General features: G+C 42.6%; 1 protein-coding gene across 2 annotated transcripts in view; it reads right to left on the reverse strand.

Moving 5' to 3' along the window:
- TBC1D9 (TBC1 domain family member 9) overlaps positions 1-18,810 on the reverse strand; it is a 168,285-nt gene that overhangs the window by 77,175 nt on the left and 72,300 nt on the right. The gene's annotated exons all lie outside the window — the stretch shown is intronic.

Below are 18,810 nucleotides of genomic sequence, written 5' to 3' on the forward strand. Positions count from 1 at the left end.
GATGACCACGCCGCAATCCCTTCTCCTCCATTCTCCTCTCGGGATCTTGGACACACACGCACACGTGCCTGGCATGAGTTTTAAGCCACCGGGTCCAGGACTCGAACCGCGGTTGACTACATGGGAGTCCAGTGACATAGCCATTATGCTAACTGCTGGTCCCCGGATTTTTTTTTTTTTTAACCAACAATTTTCAAATTTAATCCCTAAGTGTGGTAACAAGGCAAAGGTGTTCACTCTTAAAAGTTCTTTTCAACATTGTAGTAGAGGTATTAGAACTAATCAATGAATTTAATTATTTACAGGTTACAGGTTTATTAGTAGAAAGTTACAGGTTTCAAGGTCAATATACAAAAACAATTGCTTTTCTATATACAAGCAAGACTCAGTTGAAATGGAAAGTCAATTTCCTTGTCAGTAACTTCAAAAAACATAAAATACAAAGGGATGCATGTAATAAAAGATATGTACATCTCTACAGAAAAACAAAGCCAAACAACATAAAATATTGCTGTAAAAAATAAAAGAAGAGCTGGATACATGGAATAATATACCATTTATGGATTAAAGATTTAGTATGAGAAATACTGTTCAGATCTGTGTTTTGTGTTTTAAAAATTATTTATTTAATTTTATCATTATTTTAATTTTGCTACAGGGCATATGTGCTCACCAGAGAGAAAGAAAGAAAGCGAGAGAGAGAGAGAGAGAGAGAGAGAGTGAGAAAACAAGCTGCTAGGTCCAGGATAAACTGTGGTCGGCCATGTGGGAATCCAGTGCTTTAACCACCACACAACCTGCTGGTCCGTGGTGGTTTTTTAAAGAACGAAAATATAACAAACACAGTAAAAAACCCTGTGCACTCCCTCAATCCTATTTCTCCCTCCCCATTAACCATTCTCAAATGGTTTTGTATTCTTCCCACCTAGGTCTTTATGCGTTTGCTGTCTAATATATATGTACATGTTACTAGATTACTAGATTTAGATATCTTACAATTTACATTAATGATCAAGAACAGATAGTATTCTGCAACTTAGTTTATCCAAAACTATGCTTATAAAATGTACCCAAGATATACCTGTAAATCTGATTAGTTCATTATAAATGTCGTACATTAGTCTGTTGCATTATAACGTATCCATTTTCTTATTAAAATATATTTGGATTTATCTCCTATTTTGCTCTGTAGATACTGTGATCCTACCCTGTGTAATGAATTCTTACACATTTGGGCACATTTCTTCAAATGGATTTGTTGGGTCCTAGGGTAAATGCATTGTTAAATGTCATTAAATATTACAAAGGTGCTCTTCAAAGTGTTACTCTTTTTTTTTTTTTTTTTTTGAGAGAGAGAGAGAGTTTTTTGCTATAGGTGGTGTGCGCTCGCTGGAGAGATGGAGAGACAGAAACCATGAAGTCACTCCCCTGGGGAGATGGCCACTCTGCAGTCCCTTCTGGGCACACATGCACATGTGCCCAACATGAGTTTCAAGCCGCTGGGATTCCAACCATGGTCGGCCACACACAAGTCCAGCCCCTTAGCCACCATGCCACTTGCTGGTCCCACAAAGTTGTACTTTTACACAACCACTTCCCAAGTAAGTGTGAAAATACTTGTTTTCCATAATATCTCCAACATTTAGTATGCCAAAATTTTTTATTTTATTTTCATCAATGTCAAGGGTGAGAAATGGCATCTGTTTAAATTTGCGTTTCTCTGATCAGTAATGAGTGCACATCTTTCTCTGTTATTGGCCATTCTAGTTTCCTTTTCTGTGAATTATTTGCCTTTCCTGCTGTGCTAACATTTGCTGAGAGGTCTAGGTCAGGAATTCAGAGTTTATATCTAAAGGCTTTCCCTAATACGTTCACTGGATTTCGATTTATTTCTGCAAATATTCACTGATCTCACTAAAGCCGCAGCAGCAGAATACTTGAACTTATTTCTTTATGTAGTTTCAAATAGCAATGCAGGAATTTGGGGTCAGTATCTGCAGCCCTAAATACCACCTCCATGTCAGACTTACTCTCTGGGCATTGGGCAGGTTTCTGGCTTCCATCTTGTTCTGTTCCCCAGGCATGAGTGATGCCGTCCCTGGAAATCTTAGCACTTACAGGCGCTATATGACACGGGCAGAAAGTAATTAGATAAAAGCAGTCCAGAACAGCTGCTAACAGGTACGTAACTCCACCCACACCATAACTTTTACACTTCTCTATGAAGCCAGCAGATGGCATAGCGGTTATGTCACTGGACTCCCACGTGGTCGACCATGGTTCAAGACCCAGACACAGTGGCTTGAAACTCACACCAGGCACATATGTGTGTGTGTGTGCCCAAGATCCCAAGAGGAGAATGGAGAAGGGACTGCAGCTTGGCCATCTTCCCTGAGGGGGGTGATTTCTCACCTTTCCTCTCACTGTCTCTGTCTCTCTTTCTCTGACAAGCACATGTACTCTAAGAAAAAAAAACCTCTACCAAAAAAAAAAAAAAAAAAAAAAAAAAAAAAGCCCCTCCCTCCACTTCTTTTAAAAAGTCTGGTGTGTTTGCTTGCTTATTTTTGAAGGCTTTTTGTTTCTTTTTCTGGAAAACTTTTTTTTTTCCCTCAGTATCTAGGTTAGGGGTCACCTAACACATTTGTTCTGCTTCCTCCCAGCCCTCGCCCATCTCCAACAGCCACGCCTCAAAATTTCCTGGCCATCCATCAGTTGAGTTGTCCATTTCCTGGGCTCTGCCAACAGCCCTGCACTTTATATTACTGAAGTGATGATCACACTGGTTCCTACTTGAACAATAAAGTTCTGTTTCCTCTCATCAGACTGGAGTGCCTTGAGGGCCAGTGCTGTCTCCTACAGGAATTCTCAAAATCTGATCAATGTGCAGCACACTATGTTGAATATTTATAATACGGACCATAAAATCTTCACCATGCTGGGTGCTGGGAGAAACCAAGAATCATTTTCAGAACCTATTCATCTTTGTACAATAGAATACCAATCTACTAAATGCTAGCAAATCTGTATGAAATAATTAAAATTGCTAAGAACGGGGGCCAGCAGGTGGCATGGTAGTTAAAGGCACTGGACTCCCACATGGCCAACCACGGTTCAAGTCTCGGACCTGGTGGCTTCCTTTCTCACTTTCCCTTTCTCTCATTCTGTCTCTCTCTGGTCAAATTAGGTAATAAATAGATAAAGTTAAAATAAAATAGCTATTAAAAAAATATTGCTAAGAACCTCCCAATGAAAGGAGCTCAGCCCTGGAGACGAAGGCTAGGAAATCCCACCTCCAGTGTGTGAGGTGGTAGAAATCCAACTCCTATCTGAAATGCTTTACCCTGGAGAATCCGTTTCTTTCATTTCAAAAGTAGTTTGTCGGGGCCAGCAAGTGGTATGGTGGTGAAGGTGCTGGACTCCCACATCGCTGACCATGGTTCACGTACCAGACCTGGAGTTTCCTTTCCTACTTTCCCTTTCTCTCTCTGGTCAAATTAAACAAATAATAGTGATCCTAATACATGAAATAAAATAATTCTTTTTTTTTTTTAAAGCAGCAGTTTGTCACTTTTCATCAACATTGAGATTTATCTGGAATTAGATTGGATCGGTAACAGAGATTTGAAGAAAGGGTAAATCTTTCTCCTCTACTTTTCGAAACTGGTCCAGAGATTAGCAGTTTTTACTGAACAACAAGAAGCCCAAAGAGTTAATTAACCAGTTGAAACCCTGGTGCCTGACACAGAGGTAGATAAACACTGTGTTTGCACATTGCATCACCCTGGGATGGGGGGAACTCGGGAAATGGTCTTCGTGCAACTGCAGGGAACGCTAAGGTCACCAGGTGAGGGCTGCCTGCTGACTCTAAGTGCACCTGACAGAAAGCTCGCCTGAGTCCACGTGTCCCTGTGAACAATGGGAAGGCCCACATGGCTAATGGCAGCCAGACACACTGTGTATGTGTGAGGAACAAGGCAGCACCTATTACCTGGGTACGAATGAGGGGATGTGAGAGGTTTGTTGGGGGTGGGATGGCTCAAAGAGTAATGCAGTTGTTCTCAAGCAGGGGCATTATGTGTCACAGGAGAGAACTGAAGGCATGGGCATGCAATAACCAATCTCTACCCTAGGGTTCTACCTTTGGAAAAGTCTGGAAATGAGTTTACTTTCCTAAGTACCACGTACTCTCCCAGCCCCTCTAGCATCATTAAATAAAAACAATTTCTTTACGAGCCTACTATGAAAAATGTTGGTTTCAACAGGCCACCCACAACCCTTTCAACATCAGGAGTTGTGTCTCCTGAGCAAGACAGCTGAGCCGATGTCAATGTCATGGCTGTCTTCAAGGACGGCAGGGTGGGTACTTGAGCATGGAAGCCAGGTTTACACACACACACACACACACACACACACACACACACAGGGACTCAGCCTGTTCATGGGAAGGCGAATTTGTGAGAAGTCCAGAAGTATGGTAACTACATTCCTGACAGTGCTTCTCAAATCATTTGTGGTTTAAGACTCAATTTTGGGGGGACCAGCAGATGGCATCATGGTTACGTTGCTGAACTCCCACGTGGCTGACTGTGGTTCAAGTTCTGTACCTGGTGGGTTAATGCTCACGCCAGGCACGTGTGTCCAAAATACTGAGAAGAGAAGAGGTTGCAGTGTGGCCATCCCCCTTGGGAGGTTGTTTCTCGTTTTCTGTCTCTCTGTCTCTCTCTGTCTCTCTGGCAAGTGCATGACTCCAGTGGCGAAAATAAATAAATAAATAAATAAATAAATAAATAAATAAATAAATATAAAAAATCTCTAAGAAAGAAAGAAAGGGACTCAGTTTTGGGCCCAGCCATGGTAGACCAATTGTCTGTGATGCTAGAGGTCATATGGAAGATGGAGGTTTGGTTCCTGGTCACCTTGTCTGAGCTGAGCACAGACGCAGGCCTGTGATCCTGGCTGCCTGGAAAGTCTGGGGTTGAGAGCTGTAGTGTGAGGTCCTGTTGAGGATGCCTGGCTGCTTGGCACTTCTCTTGTGGCATGGTGGTTGAGGCAGCTGGACCCCACATAGCCGACTGCACAGCTCAAGTCCAGGCCCGACGGCTTGAGAAACATGCCGTATGCGTGCATGCCCAAAATGCCAACGGGAGAGCAGAGAGGAAGGGATTGCGACATGGTCATCCCCCTGGAGGTGGGTAAGAACTTCCTTGCTTTCCCTCTCTCTCTGCCTTTCTCTGTCTCTCTGGCAAGCATACGGCACCCTATACCAAGTTTTTAACAAATCAAATTAAGAAAGAATTAAAGCACAAGAAAGGGAATCAGTTTTTGTTTGTACTTTAGTTTCCGATCTGTTACAGACCGATGCTTTTGTAAAATATGAAATCCTTAAAAATATATGCATATATATATGAGATGAAAAAAGAGCAAAAAATTACAAGCCTTTAAGTTTTTTTATTATTAAATTCAATAGACAAACTGCTGTAGGTTTCTAAATGTTTATTACCACGCTGCTGGAGGCAGCGTGGTAATAAATAGTTTGAAATCAGCACTTTAAATAATAGCACTAAATTATGGAAGGGGAGGCTCAGGCTTTAAAGCAGTCATTTTCTCAGGATTGTTTGTGAGAATCACATATATAGTTTTAAAGAGTCCATTTAAGTCTACGATATGACTTATTTGGGAAAAGAAAAAAAATACTGTTTGGATAATGAGAACTAAAACAAAGCTCAACCAAATCATTTCTCACTTTAAGGCAAGAATCCAAGAATGGGGGAGAAATGAGGATTCGGTGGGTATTTATCCCAAGGCGCACCGGTTTCAGAGTGTTGAGAATCTGAACTAGTGCATCAGGTGACCCCTGAGAGACCCTTGTCTCACTTCTTACAAAGGGGGGGGCCGGCTTAAGGTGTGGGAGCAGAACGACAAAGCTAAGAGAGACGGAACATCCCCTTGGTAGTATCTGAAAAAGGAACTCGTGATCTTTGACAGTCATGCTTTTTTTTTTTTTTTTTTTTCCATATGAAAATATGAATGAACATTTCCAAGTCTTATGATTAAAATACCAAAGCACTTAAAAGTTATTCTAAATGGCTAGATCTTAGTATGGTGCTTTACATAGTAGGTACTTAAAACATATTTTTTGGAACTCAGTTACCATTAGTAATGAAATTTCAGTATTAGATTAATCCTTTCTTCTATTTATTCCTCATACGTTGAGTACCTACAATATGTCAGGCACTGCTAATTTAGAATTTTAGCTAGATAAACATCTGTGTATTATCTGGCAAAGACAAATAACGTAAGTCATAAAAGTCATGTTACATAACATATTTAACCCTAGAAATATTTCCACATGAAGAGGAAATCTTCATCTATTTTGCACATTTTAGAGACTTGTTTAGTTTTCTAAAGCTCTTTCTGTATCTGTTCAAATCTCTCTTTCCATTCTCCTTCATTATTCTAGCTGTTTGACAGCTTCCTTAATAGGAGGATAGCTTACTAAAAACTCCTGGGAAATTCACAGATGATTACATGAAGAGGCAGTCTTCACACTTCCTGTCTTTCTTTGCAATGGAACACTGCATTTAATTGATAAATCAGTTTGAGCCTAGTGAGTTCTGTCATGGTTTCACTCATTCCTTAGGTGTTCTGAAATGTGTAAATTGTGTGGGTTAACTTCCTACTTCTAGGCTAACCCCACCTCTCTGAAAAATTTCAAAATTGTTTTGTTCACCAACCATTTGTTTTCAATTTACATATCACTGAAATTTTTTTTGAAGAGGTTTTTTTGCTATAGTACGCGTGCGCTCGCCAGACAGACAAGAGAGAGTCAGAGAGACAGAAAGCGAGAAATCACGCCCCAGGGGGGATGGCCACGCCGCAATCCCTTCTCCTCCATTCTCCTCTCAGGATCTTGGGCACGCACGCACACGCGCCTGGCGTGAGTTTTAAGCCACCAGGTCCAGGACACGAACCACGATCGGCTACATGGGAGTCAAGTGACATAGCCATTACGCTAACTGCTGGTCCCTGACAGTCATGCTTTGAAAGTACCCAGACAGTTAAGGGTCAACAGGAAAGAAGACACCATGATTTTCATATTTTCTACCTCAAAAGAAGGCACAGGCTGGTTTATAACCAACAGCACAGAACAATGAATCCGTGGAGCACTTCCTCTGCAGAGCCCCGTCATGCAGCCAGTCAGTAGGTGTGGCTGCAGTGCCCCAAACACCCTCCAAGGTCTTTTTTCCAGGAGCTGCTTGAGTTTGCCTGAAGGCCAGTTTCTTAAAGTCATGTATGCCTTTTGGAATGGGGTTTTCCTCTGTTAGGAAGGGTGTTTGAGAAGGAATCATTCAATTTTACATCCTTATCAGGACCAGCTACTTAATTTGCAGACTGCAGTAGAAAATAAAAATGCAGGTCCTGGAGTTCAAAAATTCCTCAGATTTCAAGACTGTGACAATAGGACATTCAAAGAAGCCTGAAGTCCGGGCCCTTTGAAGAGCAAGTTCCAAGAGGGAAGCCAGCCCTAAGCCCAGCTGCTCTGCCCTGGTGATTTCTTACCCACAAACAAGCTTGTTGTTCTCAGACTTTCCTTCTGGACTCCTCTGTTCTGGTACAGACCAATGAGGATAATGGACCTGAACTTATTCAAAACCCACTCCAAGCACCTGTGCAAACCAGCTCCTCAGCCAGCCCTAGACCCTGCCATAAACAGGAAGATGCAGTGGGGTAGATTTGCAGCTGCTGCCACTGATGCTACAGGAAGGGATATTGATTCCAATCTTGTCTGGAGAGGCAAGTCTGAAAACCTGAACCGGATACTCAGGGCCAGTCAAGGTCAGCCTTGAGAGCAAGCAGAGGAGCCCTTCTGATGCTGGCGGGAGTAGAGGAGTTCATTATTAAGAAGCCTGGGTCTGGGGGAGAGGGAGAGATAGGTGTTCTTGACAGGTTCTCAATGTCTTACCCTACGGGGGGGGGGAGCACCCCATGGGGGGAACTTTCTCACTTTCCCTCTCTGACTTCTGCAAGGAAATGGCCCTCACTCAAATTATTTACAAAAAGTTTTTTTTTTTTTTTTTGGAGAGGTTTTTGCTATAGGGCACGTGTGCTTGCCACAAAGACAGAGAGAGACAGAGAGATAGAAAGCGAGAAATCATCCCCCGGGGGGATGGCCACGCCGCAATCCCTTCTCCTCCATTCTCCTCTAGCGATCTTGGGCATGCACACATGCGCACCCAGTGTGAGTTTTAAGCCACCGGGTCCAGGACTTGCACCATGGTCGATTATATGTGAGTCCAACGACAGCCATTACGCCAACTGCTGGTCCCTAAAAAGTAATTTTTATACTGCTGGAATTATAATTTTTAAAACCTGCTACTCTAATAATGATTATAATGTGCATATAATAATCATAAAGAAGCTAACAGAGAAGTAATAAAATATAACGAAGATCCTGCTTTGTAAGAGTTTATAAATAAAACCAAGTGGACTCTGCTACCTTCTTTTATTTTTCTCTTTTTAAGTTTTTTTTTCCTTTTTTTAGATTTTATTTCATGAAAAAGAGTGCAAGAGTGCAGGGAACCCTCAACTGGGCAGCATCACACCACGATCTCCTTTCCCCAGCCTTCCAGCACATCAAAACTAGAGTGCCTCCACAATCAGCGTGTTTCGGGTCGACAGGGGTTCTGAACTTGTGGTTGGCACGTGGTTTCAGCATTGCAATCAGTGCTCTACCACTGTATCACCACCACTGCGTGAGCTCCTCCGACTTCTGTAGAGCTTGCCGGCTACCCTGAAAATGGGCGTCTTAGCAGAGCGTGGAAGGGGCTGGTTAGAGAAGCAGGATGTAGCATTATTTAAAATAAGGCTGTCTGGGGCTGCATTTCAGCAGAGATTATGGAAAGCATGAATGTGCACAGGGTTAAAACGTGGCCTCAAGTGAAAATAGAAGACAGACCAAGGACCTGAGCTGAGAAGTGTTACAAGCCACATTATGTGGAAGCAGAAACACTGAGGTAAAGAAAGGATGGGGGGGTCAGCAGGTGGCGTGGTGACTAAGGAGCTGGACTCTTACATGGTTGACAAAGGTTCAAGTCCCAGACCTTGGCTTAAAAATCACACCTGGAGCCTGTGTGTGTGTGCCCAAGATCCCAGGAGGAAAAGGGACAGGAGGAAAATGGAGGAGAAGGGACTGCAGCATGGTCATCCCCTGGGGGATGCTTTATCATCTTCCCTCTCACTGTCTGTCTGTCTCTCTCTGGCAAGCACAGGTGTCCTTTAAAAAAAAAAAAAAGATGTAAAATTGAGGCTGATAAAGCAAGTCACAAACAAGAGAAGGGAGCAAAGGGTGAACAGAAGTGGATCAGGATCCTGTGACCCTACGGAGCCACCTCCCTCAGCTGCCTGGCTCCACATCAGACTTCCAGGCTGGCTCCAGTTCAAGTGAATCTTGGCCACAAATGCCAGGTATCTGAATTCCAGGTAACTTGAATGAGTCTCTCTGTTCTTCACAACCCAAAGTGTCCAACGAAAACCCTAACCTACCCCCATGGCTGCATGTGGTGGGCTCTCTGAGCAGATGTTCCCTTAGCAGCTAAGTGTGACATAACAAGGTGCCAAGGCATTAGAGCAATTTAATAACATGCTTTCCAGCCTTGCAACCAAATATTCTACAGCAGATAAATATAGCAGCTACAGAGCTATAATTTAAACATTCATGCTATTTACAGGGGGAGAGAGATGCAGTGGCAGCCTGGTTTGACTGTGGGGACTTTTGTGTGACCTCATCCCTTTGAGGGCATGCATCTTCACCTGCACTCCCTCCTTGAAGGAATTCCAGCCCTAGGTCAGCCTCAAGCTACCTGGATAAGACTAATGATATTCCACAGAGAAATTTTGTGATAGACAAAAGGAGAGCAATCTTCTTTACCCGAGGACCAAATAGTCTTAAAGAGAAAACGAAACAGGGCCAGCAGAGGGCATAGTGGTTAAGATGTTGGACTCCTATGTGGTCAAACATAGTTCAAATCCTGGACCTGACAGCTTAAAATTCATGCCAGATGCGTGCGCATGCATGCCCAAAATCCTGAAAGGAGAATGGAGTACAAGGAATTGCAGTGTGGCCATTCACCCGGAGCGGGGTGGTGATTTCTCACTTCCTGTCTCTCTGGTGAGCACATGTGCCCTATAGCAAAAATCTCTTATTAAAAAGAGAAAGAAAATGAAGCTGGGAGGACATGAAAATAAAGAGAACACTGTGGAATGATCAAGTGAGAGAAACTAAAGAAGGAATCCTATCAGAGGTGTTTTGGGCCCAGACTTGATGGTGCAGTTGGTAATACTCTAAACTGTAATGCTGGAAGCCACATGGTGGACTGTGGGTTCAGATCCCTGGCCTGGCTGATCCAAAACATGTCAGGCTCATGTGCCCAAGATATTGATGAGCTGGGGGGCTGGGGAAGGGATTACAGTGGGATCAGATTCTGTTGAGCATGGTTCTCTCTCTCTCTCTCTCTCTCTGTCTTTCTCTCAGATGCAAGTGCATGAATTCTCTATCGTGAATAAAATAAATAAACTTACATATAAAAAGAAAGAGAATGGGATCCAGCAGGTGGCATGGTGGTTAGAGGCACTGGACTTCCACATGGTGACTGCAGTTCAGATCCTGAACCTAAAGCCTTGTTCTCTCATTCTCTCTCTCTCTCTTCTTCTCTGATCAAATTAAAATAAACAAATAAATAAAGTTAAACAAAATAATTTGGGGAAAAAAAAAAAAACAGAATAGAGAATCCAGAAGTAAATACCAAATCATGCAGCCTTTCACAAAGAGTACAAGACGACACAGAGAAAAGGAAGTCTTGTAGCAAATGGTGCTGGAAGAACTGGATATCCACCTACAGGAAAATGAAACTGGACCTCCATCTCTCACCATTAACAAGAAACAGCTCAAAAAATGGGTAAATTTAAATTTAAAGTCTCAACTATAAAACTACTAGTAGAAAACATAGGTAAAACTCTTGAAGATATTGGAGTGGGCAAAGATTTCTTAAATGAGATCTCTAAAGCACAGGCAATAATCCCAAAACAGACAAGTGGAATTATATCACGCTATAAAGCTTCCTTACAGCAAGGGTAACAATAGTCAGAGTGAAAAGAACTCTTGGAATGGAAGAAAATATTTGAAAATTATTCCTCACACAAGGGATTGCTATCTAGAACACAAAGGAAATTCAAGCAGCTCACTCATTAAAAAAAATAATAAAAAATGAATAATCCAATTAAAAATGGGCAAATGAATTGAATAGACAATTCTCCAAGGAAGACTTTTGACAATGGCCAAAGGCATATGAAAATGTTCTAAATCTCTTATCATAAGGGAAATGCAAATTAAAACCATAATAAGATACCATTTAATGGGAACCAGCAGTTGGCATAATGGCTATGTTGCTGGACTCCCATGTAGTTGACTGTGGTTCGAGTCTTGGACCTGGTGGCTTAAACTCATGTTGGGTGCATTTGCATGCGCGCCCAAGGTCCTGAGAGAGGAATGGAGGAGAAGGGATTGTGGCATGGCCATCCACCCTGGGGAGTAATTTCTCACTTTCTATCTCTCTGTCTCTCTCTGTCTTTGTGGAAAATGTATGAGGCCTATAGCAAAAACCTCTCCAAAAAATAAAATAAGATATAATTTAACTCCAATTAGAATGGCTAGGATTAAAAAAAAGAAGAAGAAAGACAAGTACTGGAGAGGCTGTGGTGAAAAGAGAGTGCTCTTACACTGTTGGTGGAAGTGTAAATTAGTACAACCTCTGTGGAAAACAATATGGAGATATGGAACTTACGTATGACTCCATATTTCCACTTCTTTACTCAAAGGATGGGAAAACAGTCAGAAAGACACTTGTACATCCATGTTTACTGCAGCATTATTCACAATTGCTAAAACACGGAACCAATCCCAGTGTCCAAGAACTGATGACTGTGTTGAAAAACTGTGGCACATATATAGTATGGAATATTACTCAGCTATAAGAAATAATGAGACCCTATCATTTAATTCAGAGTGGATAAATATAGAAGACATACTGCAGAGTGAAGTCAGACTTTAAAAGATACACTGTATATCCCCACTCGATTTGTACTAAATAGCTGTATTTTATGGCAGAAGCTGAAAGATCTGAAGATATGATGGTAGATGGGACAAGTGTAGGTTCCAGAGACTGTAAGTGAGTGAGGTGGAGGGTACAGAGCAGATGGTAAAGGGTGTAGGTATGAGGTGCAAAAGGAAGAAACATTTAACAGACAAGACAAAAAAAGTAAAGTTCTCTATTAAAATACACACACGCACACACACACATGTACATAGAGAGTATACATCATGATGGAGACTTCATATAAAATGTGAAATTAACTTGAAAAAAGTTATCAAGAAACACCATTTATTAGCTATTTGCTATTTTTTATTTTTAGTGATAACTGTATTTTTTAAAAAATACCTTATGTTTTATTAATGCGTGGATGTTTGTCAACTATTTATACTTTGAATTAAAAGAAAAGGTAGTTTGGCTTTGGGCCCAGTTGGTGGTGCCTAACTAAGTCTACATGGGAAAGATCCTGGGTTCACATCCCAGGACTTCTCTGAGCATGCATGGTGCACACATGCCTATGGCATGGGCTTGCTGGGACTTGGGATGGATCGCGGCATGGCAACTCTTGTGGGAATGCCTGTCTCTTCTTCTCATGGAATAATTTTTTTTTTTTAATTAGATGGTTGGATTTTGTGAAGCCAGGTGTATAGTAACCAGCGTGGTTCTTATTTTGTCCAGGCGCCTACTACATTTCAGTCTTACACCACATCAGGACATTCCGGTCTGTTATGAACTGCAGATACCATGGTGGTCCCGTAAGGTTATAACAGGCTGTGTCATACAGCCTACGTATGTAGGAGGCTACACCATCTAGGTGTGTATATGTTCACTCGAGATTTCTGCCCAAGGACAAGACTGACTAAAGATGCACTTCCCAGACTATACTCCCATCATTAAGCAATGCACGGCTTTGTGTGTTGTTCAGTATATGTAAATGAACTGCAAATGCAGAAGAATCTCTTATGGAATACATGAAATGCAACTGAGATTTCCTAAGTAGTAGTTCAGGTATGGCACAGAAATGGTTTGTACACTATTTTGAAAAATATTGATAATGAATGAAGAAGAAGGGTCATTGGCAATAACAAAAGCAGTATGTGGGGGTGTGGGAGCACATTTTGTAAAGTGATTTGAAAATCATTTTCTTTTCAAAAACTGTTCTTTGTTCACACTATAAACCTGTCACAGAAAACATAGAGCAGAATGCTATTAACAGTATGAGACCACAATGTCATTGACTCCATGTAACTTCAATTAGAGATTGATAAACAAACATGAAAGGTGGGAGAAATTATTTTTTGTATCATTGTTTTATTACTGAATGGGAAAATAAAGTAATAAAGATCTGTTACATTTCTTTCACCCTGAATTATATCTTCTACACATAGCTCTTTAATCTCTAAGCGAAAATCACACACATGTGTACACACAAGCACGTGTGCATATACACTTACTACAACACACTATGCTCGAAAGTACATGACGTGAGATCAGCAGGCGGCTGGACTTCCACCTGGCCGACAATAGTTCGAGTCCTGGACCACATGGCTTGAAACTCACACTGGGCACATGTGTGTGCATGCCCAAAATCCCAAGAAGAGAATGGAGGGGAAGGGATTACAGTACAGCCATCCTCCCTGGGGTGTGTGTGTGTGTGTGTGTGTGTGTGTGTATGTGTGTGTGATTTCTTACTTTCTCTCTCTATCTCTCTTTGCATCTCTGGTAAGCACCCTATAGCAAAAATATCTTTCAAAAAAATAATAAGAAAGAAGACAATACATAACATAATGATGACATTATGTAACGTTCTTTGTTGAAGATGATGAATAAGGTAATATCCTTCATTTGATCCTCACACAACTCATGCATGCTTTGAAAAACCATACCATGTATCCCTGAGATGTACAACTAAATGTAAGTAAGAAATTACAAAATTTTTGAAAAAGTATGCTCATTTAAACTGAGTTTAGAGCAGTAGGGACTCTAAAAAAATCCTCACAGTTTGATCTCAACTTACCTTTCACTTAATGAAATGCAATGATGCTACAGAAGGATTCTGTCAACATCAGTATTTTAAAACTTCTTACAAAGGCAATCCCATGCAGGAATTCCTTGGACAGGAGTGTTTCTCAACAAGGATCCTCTTTAGATAAACATAAAGCTTCACTCCCTTCCTCAGATTCTGTTATGTCACCCTAAGTAAGAATCAACCGGGGCCCAGCAGGTGGTGTGGTAGTTGTGGTGCTGGAATCCCACATGGCTGACTATAGTTTGAGTCCTGGACCTAGCGGTTTGCTTTCTCATTTTCTTTCTCTCTCTCTTTCTTTTGTGAGTGCACATATCCTATGGCAAATTAAATAATAATACTAAATAAATGAAATTAAATAAATAATTCTTTAAAAAAAAAAAGGAATCGACACATGTTCCCTGAACCAGAGGATGCAGACATGCAGACACATTGTGCTCAGCTTCTCTTCTGTCATCTGTACTGGCATGAAAAAGAAAGGGAAAGAAAGAGAGAGAAGCTTACAAACAGTATTTACGATGCCTCTCACTACTGTGCAGGCCTTCCTGTCTGACAGCTAATGATTACTGTTCGATGGCTAACTTGTCACTTTTTCCTCTTAGACATGACTGTGCTTTCCCCATGACAATATTTCACTTATGGTTACCAAATTAATTATTGTTTTGTTTTTAATTTTTGCCAAAATTAAAGAAGAGAATGGAGGAGGAAGGACTGCAGCGCAGCCATCCTCTCTGGGAGGTGATTTCTTGTTTTCTCTATCTCTCTCTTTGTGTCTCTGGTGAGCACCCTATGGCAAAAGTCTCTCCCCCTCAAAAAATTAAACAATTTAATAATGTGTGTATGCTCACCAGGGAGAGAGACAGAAAGTAGCTCTTAGGAGAATGGTCATGCTCAGATCCCTTCTCCTCCATTTCTCCTTCTTTTCAAGATTTTAGGAGTGTACATGCATGCACTTAGTATGGTTTCTAAGCTACCGGGTCTAGGACTTGAACTGTGGAATTGGACACATGGGATCCAGCTGTCTTAACCACCATGCCACTAGCTGGCTCCCAGGTTAATTTCTCTAAGGAAAGTCAGCTATAACCACATATTGAGCTTGGTGAACCGTCACCTTCAGCTGAAAGCAGCTCTGGCCTCTCATCACAGCACTTGCTGGCTTGATAGAGAAAGATAGCAAGAGAACAAATAGAGAGGCAGGACATTAGTGGGACACAGATATGGCTTATTACCTGCTGATGACGTATACAGTATTCTCAACTGGTTTGATCTGAGACATATTTCATGATGGGTAAAGTCTTTTTACAAGAAAAATGAGAAATAGGATTGAATGTTTAAAAAAAAGGAATAATAATAATAATGATCAGAAAAAAACAATGAAAAGATATTGAATGATGAAGTGGGGAGTTTAATGTCTCTGTATTGACTGACATGCATGGCAATCCCTTTTGAAAAAGCAGTGTAATACACTGTAAAGTTATATGCAATTCAATGTAATATAAACAAGATTGTGATGATAATAAATAAAAAATAAATTAAAACAAAACAAAACAAAACTGTTTCTTTGTTGGTCGAAGGCCAGGGCCACTGAAATCTAGAACACAGATCAGGCAGGACAAGTGATTCTTTCTGTGGCTCGGTTGAGGCGTGAAGATGATACGACTGGGAGAGACGTGTGGTCCATGCTCTGGGAGCTTCTCAGGGGTGTGGTGCACTGTGGTCATGACAGACAGATGGGACAGCCGCAGCGTTCCTAAGTGTTCACTACTGAACTCAGCACAGAGCTCTCTACAACCACAGGCCGCGGTGCCCCGGCAGTGGATGCCAGCTGACAGTACACCTGCTCTCCTGGCCCTGAAGGCAACTGAGCAGCACTGTGCGCCCTGCCAATCCCACCATTCCCTAACTGTGCTACGACAGGAAAATGGGCGGAAAGCTCTAAGATGAAACAGCACGAAAAGCCTTCAGATAACTGTGTCCACACTACAACACTCCTTCACATCGAATTTCATTTCATACTGGCAGCATTTGAGAGGATAATAGTATGTAGTTTCCCTAAATTTTGTCTATAAAGTTACACTAAATATGCTTTATTTAAATGCAATATATTAATACACAATTTTTCTTTCCTTTCTTTCTTTCTTTTTTTTTTTGATTGTTATTGTTCAATTTGCTCTTGGGTGCATGCACTTGCCACAGAGAGGCAGAGGTCATGAAGAAAACAACCCCAAAGGGGAATGGCCATGCTGCAATCCCTTCTCCATTCTCCTCTCGGGATTTTGGGGACACATGCATATACCACCAGTGTGTTTTTCAAGTTGCCAGATCTGGGACTTGAATCATGGAGTCAGCTGTGTGGGATCCAACCGCTGTCACCACCATTCCACCAGTTGCCCTCTTTTTTTAAGGAAAAAAATACCACAAGAGATGCACACCGGGTGGTGACTCACATGACATTTGCCTGATCCTGCTTCTCTTTGTGCTAGTTCTTGGAAAATTTGTATTAGGACAAAACAATCCCTTCTTTGTAAAAGCAGCAGGCTCTCTGCCCCTCACTCCCTGCTCCTTTGAATGAACCCTGAGGACACGGGCAACACGGAGCCACTCCGTATCATCTGTAGGGTCTCAGCCCCTGGGCTCTCCCCAGGTAGACCAACGAATACACAGCAAGCTACACTTTCACAATGAGCAAGCCAAACCACTAGAAAAGTGCCAACGAAAACCCCAGGAAAACCCCAAGATGGAACTGGGTGAAGTCCCAGCAGTCCCACTGCTTCTTACAGTCACGATCTTGGGGCAGGACACATCGCTGATAAAAAAAAGTTTTTTTACCCACACAGTGAAGATGATAGTAGGTTGTGGTGAAGATGATGGGAGATACTTCATGTGGGACATTTCTGCATGGTGCCTGCCCTCGAAAATTGTTCGATAAACAGAACTTATGGGGCCAGTAGGAGGCGTGGTGGTTGGGCACTATTCCCACATGGTCGACCGTGGTTTGAGCCGTTGGGGACGCAGGTGCACAGGGAACAATAGTTCCATCAGTTCAATGGTAGGGGAGTGTGTGAAAGGTCTGGAACAGACATCGGATTGTGGTGGGAGCCCCATGCTAATGGGTTCAGACTGCATTTTACCAGTAACAGTTTCTGAGCTCGGCAATCACACGTGTTGTATAAAAATCACTCCAACGGGGCTGACTCTGTGGTGCAGGGGTAATAATCTGCTCAAGAGAAGCTGGATGCCCCCGATGATGGTGGTTCGAATCCCTGCCCGGTCAGTCTGAAACACACAGGGCATACATGCAAGTGCCCAAGATCTGAAGGGATGGAGGACTGGAAAAAGGGGACTGAGATAAGACCAACTCTGTGGAGGGAGCTCATCTCTCTCATCTCTCTCTCTTCTCTCTCTCGTTGGCATGCCCATCATGAAAAACACATTAATAATTTTTCATGGACAAGTGAAATTATAGTAAAAGTTAAAAAAGAAAATCACTCCAAGAGCAGAGTGCAGTAAGTAGGAAAGGGAGGTGGCACAGTGGTAATGCAACACTCTGCCAGGTGGGTCCACATGGGAAGGTTCCAGGTTCGCATCCAGAGACTTCCTTAAACATGCCGGCCCAGTACGCCCCATGATCCCAGCTGGCAGAGGCTGGGGGTGGATTGCAGATAAAGACCCTGTGGGGGGTGTGTTTCTCTCTGTCTCTCTTGTTATTGGAAGAAAGAAATAAAAACTATTTTTAAAAATTAGGAGAGAGGAAATAGAAACAGGAAGACCAGTCGAGAAACATAATAGGAGGATTTACTGAGTGTCCTCTTTTATGCTAGGAACCTTCCCAATACAGAAGTATCTCTTTAATCCTCGCGAAATCCCAGCTAGCTATTATCCACAGTTCACACATGAGGGAATGTAGTCAGAGGCATTTAGTGAGTAAAGCTGGAATGTGTCTAACTGTCCAGGCTGGTCTACTACGCTTCTTCCTACACTCAGGGACAGATAGCACTGGACTGCCCAGAAAATGACAGCAAGAGAATACCAGCATGTGACTTGGGCAGGAATACCGGCCTTCTGCGGAAGGGGACAACAAGATCTCAGCGTTATCATTTCTGTTAGGAGGACAGCTTCCTAATCCAGCCTCTCCCGAGAGGACTAGCCCTTGAAGAGATGCTTTCCAAGGTGATTTATAAGAGGACGACTTCAGTGACAAGTTCCAGCCTTGGCAAGTTTCGTATTTTCTGTTTGTTCTTGCAAGGCGAAAGACGTGACCCTCTAACTTGGGCCACAGCCCAGCCGTGTGTGTGTGTGTGTGTGTGTGTGCGGTGAGCCTGGCTGAGTGTGTGTGCAGGGAGCCCGGCTGAGTGTGTGCAGTGAGCCTAGCTGTGTGTGTGTACAGTGAGCCCAGCTGTGTGTGCAGTGTGTGTGTGTACAGTGAGCCCAGCTGTGTGTGAGCAGTGAGCCCGGCTGTGTGTGCAGTGAGCCTGGCTGTGTGTGCAGTGAGCCTGGCTGTGTGTGAGCAGTGAGCCTGGCTGAGGGTGTGCAGTGAGCCCGGCTGTGTGTGCAGTGAGCCCGGCTGTGTGTGTACAGTGAGCCTGGCTGAGGGTGTGCAATGAGCCCGGCTGTGTGTCTGCAGCGAGCCCGGCGGTG

This window comes from Tupaia chinensis, unplaced genomic scaffold (assembly GCF_000334495.1).
Source record: "Tupaia chinensis unplaced genomic scaffold, TupChi_1.0 Scaffold000127_2, whole genome shotgun sequence".
Classification (NCBI taxonomy): domain Eukaryota; kingdom Metazoa; phylum Chordata; class Mammalia; order Scandentia; family Tupaiidae; genus Tupaia; species Tupaia belangeri.